This window comes from Rattus norvegicus, chromosome 16, assembly GCF_036323735.1.
Source record: "Rattus norvegicus strain BN/NHsdMcwi chromosome 16, GRCr8, whole genome shotgun sequence".
Lineage (NCBI taxonomy): Eukaryota > Metazoa > Chordata > Mammalia > Rodentia > Muridae > Rattus > Rattus norvegicus.
The window spans coordinates 23,556,034-23,562,903 of NC_086034.1; positions in this window are offsets into that span (position 1 = coordinate 23,556,034).

Below are 6,870 nucleotides of genomic sequence, written 5' to 3' on the forward strand. Positions count from 1 at the left end.
ACTTGAAGTGCCTGGGTGTGGGGATATATAGGGGATCCATGACTGCTCAGAGGTAAAGGGGAAGGGGAACCGGAAAGGACTGTAGAATAGGGAGACTGAGACAGGGTCAGTGAGTTTGATGTAAAGTGAATAAGAAAAAATAAAATTAAATATTTCAAAGAGCATTAAAGTTTTGAAATGAGAGTGAGCTCTCTCTAGAAAGGCTCACCTTAAAGCACAGATCTGTTGTCTGGAAATAATGGCTCAACATAAACAATAGGTAAACATGTGTACTAAACAGGGAATTTCAGCATAAACAATTTTATTTCATATGGAAAGGAATATAGCTTTGTAAGATCATTTTGTAGAGCTAAACATTAACAAAGTCTAGGACAAGATTTATAATTCTACAATACCAGAATATGTGGAAGGAAATGAACTATTTATATATCCACATTGAAAGCTCCATCTGAAATATGACAAAAAAATGTCTTGGACTGCAGTATCAAGAACATTGCTGGTTCATTACAGGATGAAAGTTTACAGAAAACCTCCTAGCAAAAGGTAGTTTTCTGCTGCATTGGACATTTCAAAACTCAAACAGATCATTAGGAAACACTATTTATTATCTGTGATTATGTATGTATAATTCTAAACATGTGGCTTATGCTGTCATTTTTAGAGTCAGAAATTATAAAATTTCAGACTCAGGGACTGGGGGTGTTTATTCATGGTAGAACATTTGCCAATGACACACATGACCTTTAATTCAGTGGCAAACTGTGTCAAAATAAAAAATACTGAAGTGGACCAACAGCTGATCTAGCTTATTCTTTGTCTTGGTTCATGACTCACGAACTGAACTACTGAACTATGTAGTAATCCTGGTACTGCTGTTCTTTTGTTGTGTTGGAACAGTCTCCGTATTTCCTGTGTCATAAGCTTTCTAAATATTTGTCTCTGAATTTTTCAAATCATTTAATATCATTTTAATATTCATACTTAAGTAATTGTCACCATCAAAAACAACACTAAGATGGTAGGGAAGGGAGAGGTAGCAATGAATATCCTAGTAAGAGCACCAGTGGAAGGGGAAGCCCTGGGTCCTGCTAAGACTGAACCCCCAGTGAACTAGACTGGTGGGGGGAGGGCGGCAATGGGGGGAAGGTTGGGAGGGGAACACCCATAAGGAAGGGGAGGGGGGAGGGGGATGCTTGCCCGGATACCAGGAAAGGGAATAACACTCGAAATGTATATAAGAAATACTCAAGTTAATAAAAAAAAAAAAAAGAACCTATTCTGCATACAGGCAACATCCTTTAGGATAACCCATGCTGTAATTGTTTGGGACTCACACAAAGATCAAGCTGCACATCTCCTACCTATGTGTGTTGAGGCTTACGACCAGCCTCTGTATGTTCTTTGGTTGGTGGTTCAGTCTCTAAGAGCCCTAAGAGTCCAGGTCAGTTGATTTCGTTAGTCTTCCTGTGGCGTTCTTATCGTCTGAGGGACTGCAATCCTTCCACTTATTTTCCATGACAGTCTTCAAGATCCATCCAATTTTAGCTGGGAGTGTTCATCTAAGTCAGCTTCTGGGTGAACCCTCTCATGGGACAGCCTATGCTAGACTTTGTCTGCAAGCATAAGAGGATATCATTAATAGTGTCAGGGACTGTTGCTTGACAATGTGATGGGTTTCAAGTTGGGTAGGCTAGTGGTTGGCTTTTCCCTCAGTCTCTCCTCCAGTGTCCCGCGCGAGCTCGCCAGCAAGAATACATGGGAACACACGAATTCTTTTTTTTTTTTATTTTTTATTTTTTTTATTTTATTTTTTTTTTTATTATCTTGAGTATTTCTTATATACATTTCAAGTGTTATTCCCTTTCCCGGTTTCCGGACAGACATCACCCTCCCCCCTCCCCTTCCTTGTGGGTGTTCCCCTCCCAAACCTCCCCCCATTGCCACCCTCCCCGCATAGTCTAGTTCACTGGGGGTTCAGTCTTAGCAGGACCCAGGGCTTCCCCTTCCACTGGTGCTCTTACTAGGATATTCATTGCTACCTATGGGGACAGAGTCCAGGGTCAGTCCATGTATAGTCTTTAGGTAGTGGCTTAGTCCCTGGAAGCTCTGGTTGCTTGACATTGTTGTACTTTTGGGGTCTCGAGCACCTTCAAGCTCTTCCAGTTCTTTCTCTGATTCCTTCAACGGGGGACCTATTCTCAGTTCAGTGGTTTGCTGCTGGCATTCGCCTCTGTATTTGCTGTATTCTGGCTGTGTCTCTCAGGAGCGATCTACATCCGGCTCCTCTCGGTCTGCACTTCTTTGCTTCATCCATCTTGTCTGATTGGGTGGCTGTATATGTATGGGCCACCTGTGGGGCAGGCTCTGAATGGGTGTTCCTTCAGTCTCTGTTTTAATCTTTGCCTCTCCCTTCCCTGCCAAGGGTATTCTTTTTCCTCATTTAAAGAAGGAGTGAAGCATTCACATTTTGATCATCCGTCTTGAGTTTCCTTTGTTCTAGGGATCTAGGGTAATTCAAGCATTTGGGCTAATAGCCACTTATCAATGAGTGCATACCATGTATGTCTTTCTGTGAGTGGGTTAGCTCACTCAGGATGATATTTTCCAGTTCCAACCATTTGCCTACGAATTTCATAAACTCGTTGTTTTTGATAGCTGAGTAATATTCCATTGTGTAGATGTACCACATTTTCTGTATCCATTCCTCTGTTGAAGGGCATCTGGGTTCTTTCCAGTTTCTGGCTATTATAAATAAGGCTGCGATGAACATAGTGGAGCACGTGTCTCTTTTATATGTTGAGGCATCTTTTGGGTATATGCCCAAGAGAGGTATGGCTGGATCCTCAGGCAGTTCAATGTCCAATTTTCTGAGGAACCTCCAGACTGATTTCCAGAATGGTTTTACCAGTCTGCAATCCCACCAACAATGGAGGAGTGTTCCTCTTTCTCCACATCCTCGCCAGCATCTGCTGTCACCTGAGTTTTTGATCTTAGCCATTCTCACTGGTGTGAGGTGAAATCTCAGGGTTGTTTTGATTTGCATTTCCCTTATGACTAAAGATGTTGAACATTTCTTTAGGTGTTTCTCAGCCATTCGGCATTCCTCAGCTGTGAATTCTTTGTTCAGCTCTGAACCCCATTTTTTAATAGGGTTATTTGTTTCCCTGCGGTCTAACTTCTTGAGTTCTTTGTATATTTTGGATATAAGGCCTCTATCTGTTATAGGATTGGTAAAGATCTTTTCCCAATCTGTTGGTTGTCGTTTTGTCCTAACCACAGTGTCCTTTGCCTTACAGAAGCTTTGCAGTTTTATGAGATCCCATTTGTCGATTCTTGATCTTAGAGCATAAGCCATTGGGAACACACGAATTCTTACTGCAGCTAAACATTTTTTGAATCTTAAGGAGAGGCCCGGGACGCCGGCAGGGCGCGGCTTATATACACCCTAACGTGGCACATCCACACCTGATTGGTCGCTTACCCAAGATCTCATTAGGCACGCCCCGGAGTGGGCAAAGACCTGGCACGAAGGCACTCTTGCACATACACACACAGTTAACTTCCTGAAAGGAAGTCGGCTGGCGCGGCGGAGGCCAGCGCCATCTTGTGGTGGCGAATGTTATTGCGGCCCTCTACACTCCAGCCCTGTTCCTTCATTGACTGTAGACAGGAAAATAATTGGATGTAAAGTTTTGTGGTTGGGTCGATGTTCGAATTGCTCCAGTGGGCTTGCTGCGTAGCTAGAAGCGCCAGTCACCCCAGGTTCTGTATCCCCAAGGCTATGATTCACAACCTCCACTGATTCTTGTGTGCCTCCCCTATCCCATTCTCTGTCTCTCTCTCTGAGGTTGTACCCTCACTCAACACCCTTACAAGTTACAGATCTCCATGTAAGGTTTGTATGTAAGCTTGTGGACATGACCTGTGGATGATTAACAGACTATGGCCATTTTTTATGCGTGATTGACAGGCTGTGAAAATTTCTTCTGGATGACAGAGAGTTGAGAGTTGCTTGTAGTTGACTGACAGGACAAGGAGGTTTCCAGTGGATGATTGACAGGACTTAGGCAATTCTTATGGATGATTGCCAGGCTGTGGGATTTCCCTATGGATAATTGACAGACTATGGAGGGTTTGCGGACAGATTTTTTGATAAGCTGTGTGTCTTGTGGATGAGTGACAGGCTGTGGGTCTTAGGCTGGATGATTGACACAATGTAGACATGACCTATGGATGCAGTTTTCAGACCACGTGTATCTATGTAAATTCTTACCAACAAATGAACAAGGAAACCCCCAGTCACTAGTACTTTGATTTTTTTTTTCGTTTCCAAATTTCATTTTTTTATGCCCAGGAGTAATGTTTCTGTATTTGCTTCCATCAGGATCACAACATGCTTCTTAGGTAATAGATACAGTATCAATGGTAACACAGGGACTAAAAGGTAGCAAAGCAGGACTTCACGCTTTATGGTAAAATGGTCAGTGTGTGCCTGGACTTACACCAAAATTGGTAAATATCACTATGAGGTGAGAAACAATGGCACCCCAGCTCCTGGATTTTAGATTCAAAATGGTTTAAGCAAAATGAAATGAGGGTCCCAAAGACCAGGGTTCATTTCATAATATTTAAATTTATGAAGTGTAAGGATCTTGACTGGCTAAAGAAACAAAAAGGTGTAAGAATGGGACAATCTTGAGAAATAGTAGAATGGGGATTCTACACAGTACATGTGGGAAGTTACATGTGGGGAGTAAATGGACTGACAGAATGAAAAATTCCAGTTCATCAAGTCGGAGTATTTAAAGAATATGTTCAATAAACAGAGGAATATTTTGGAATTAGAATGCATAATTTATTATTTATATGAAACTGCAGCTTAAAGACTAATTAATTAAGCCTTTAGAACTACAAGATGATCAAGAAGCATGTGGACAATGGAATGTCTACTACTGTGCTACTGGTTCTCCTTCCTAAGCTAGTACAGCCTAAAAATAGGAAATAAGGGATAGAGACTGGGGTGCTTGGTAAAACTCAATTGGCAAAACACTTGTCCTGAAAACCTCATTGCAGATGTGGGTATAATGGGATCCCCAAAGCTTACTTTCCTGCAAGTATGAAGATAATTTTGCTCCAAGACAGAAAATCAAACACACTAGGGATTTGAGTGAGTGAACAGTCTCCAAAATGGAGGGACCAGGGGTGGAACGAAAATGAGGGTTGATGGTCTGTATTCAGTCCCTAGAACCCACAGTATAGCAGAACAGAACTGTAAAGTGGCATTGTCCTTTGGCCCAAACACAGTAATCCACGTGTGGGGGGTAAAGTGAGAGAAAGACAATATCAGTCTCTATCTTTCATATGTGGATCAATGCACAAACAAGATGTACACATGTACACAGTGTGAGTACTGGGGTTCAGGGTCATAGATCCAATTCAAAATGTCTTTGACCCATCTGCAAACACAGGTCATATTAGAGTAAAATGTTCTTAGTGAATTTTTTTTTACATAAACTAGACAATGTATTGAAATTTCATAAGATTTTATGATAAAATTTACCATGTTGAGATATATATATATATATACCTTTAGAGATGGATGGGCTGTTAAGAGTTCTAGTTTTGATTGTAGAGCTCTCAGTTTTAATTGCTAGCACATTACTGGTCACTCACAACTATTTGTAACTCCAATTCCAGGGGAACCAGTACTGAATTCTATCACACATACTGCATAGAAAATGCACAGTAGCAAAATCACCTACATATAAATCTAATCAATTTAATGATATAAAAAGAAAACAAAATGTAATTTCTTTAACTTAAACATGTTAAAGTGCTGAATAGATGGGCTCTAAAAGAAACATTGGAAAAGTATTTATGACTTAATTCAATGATTATGTTTTCTTATAGAAGGCCTAGGATTGGCTCTCTTTAGTTATACAGGCCTCTTATGCCTAGGAGCCCTAAATAGGAATGCAATCCAGTGGGGCTCAGTGAAAAGGAAGGTAAGCATGACCCCTCCCTCTCAGGAGGCAGCCCATAAAATACAGGATGCCCATGATAGACTCTACAGACCCAAGAAGGTAGAAAAAGAAGGGCACAAGAAAGGATATTTGAGAATATAGAATGGTCATGGAAGGCATATGGATGGATGAAAGGAGCTGATTAAGAAAGGAGATAGAAAGGGATAGGGTCAGGCAGGGTTCAGTGTGGGAAGGAGGAGGGAACCATGATAATGAATGGAGATCTGTAACTTGTAAGGGTGTTGAGTGAGGGTACAACCTCAGAGAGAGAGACAGAGAATGGGATAGGGGAGGCACACAAGAATCAGTGGAGGTTGTGAATCATAGCCTTGGGGATACAGAGCCTGGGGTGACTGGCTCTTCTAGCTACGCAGGAAGCCCACTGGAGCAATTCGAACATCAACCCAACCACAAAACTTTAAATCCAATTTTTTTCCTGTCTACAGTCAATGAAGGAACAGGGCTGGAGGAGAGACTGAGAAAAAAGCCAACCACCAGCCTACCCAACTTGAAACCCATCGCATTGTCAAGCAACAGTCCCTGACACTACTAATAATACCCTGTTATGCTTGCAGACAGAGTCTAGCATAGGCTGTCCCATGAGAGGGTTCACCCAGAAGCTGACTTAGATGAACACTCCCAGCTAAAATTGGATGGATCTTGAAGACTGTCATGGAAAAATAAGTGGAAGGATTGCAGTCCCTCAGACGATAAGAATGCCACAGGAAGACTAACCAAATCACCTGACCTGGACTCTTAGGGCTCTTAGAGACTGAACCACCAACCAAAGAACATACAGAGGCTGGTCCTAAGCCTCCACACACATAGGTAGGAGATGTGCAGCTTG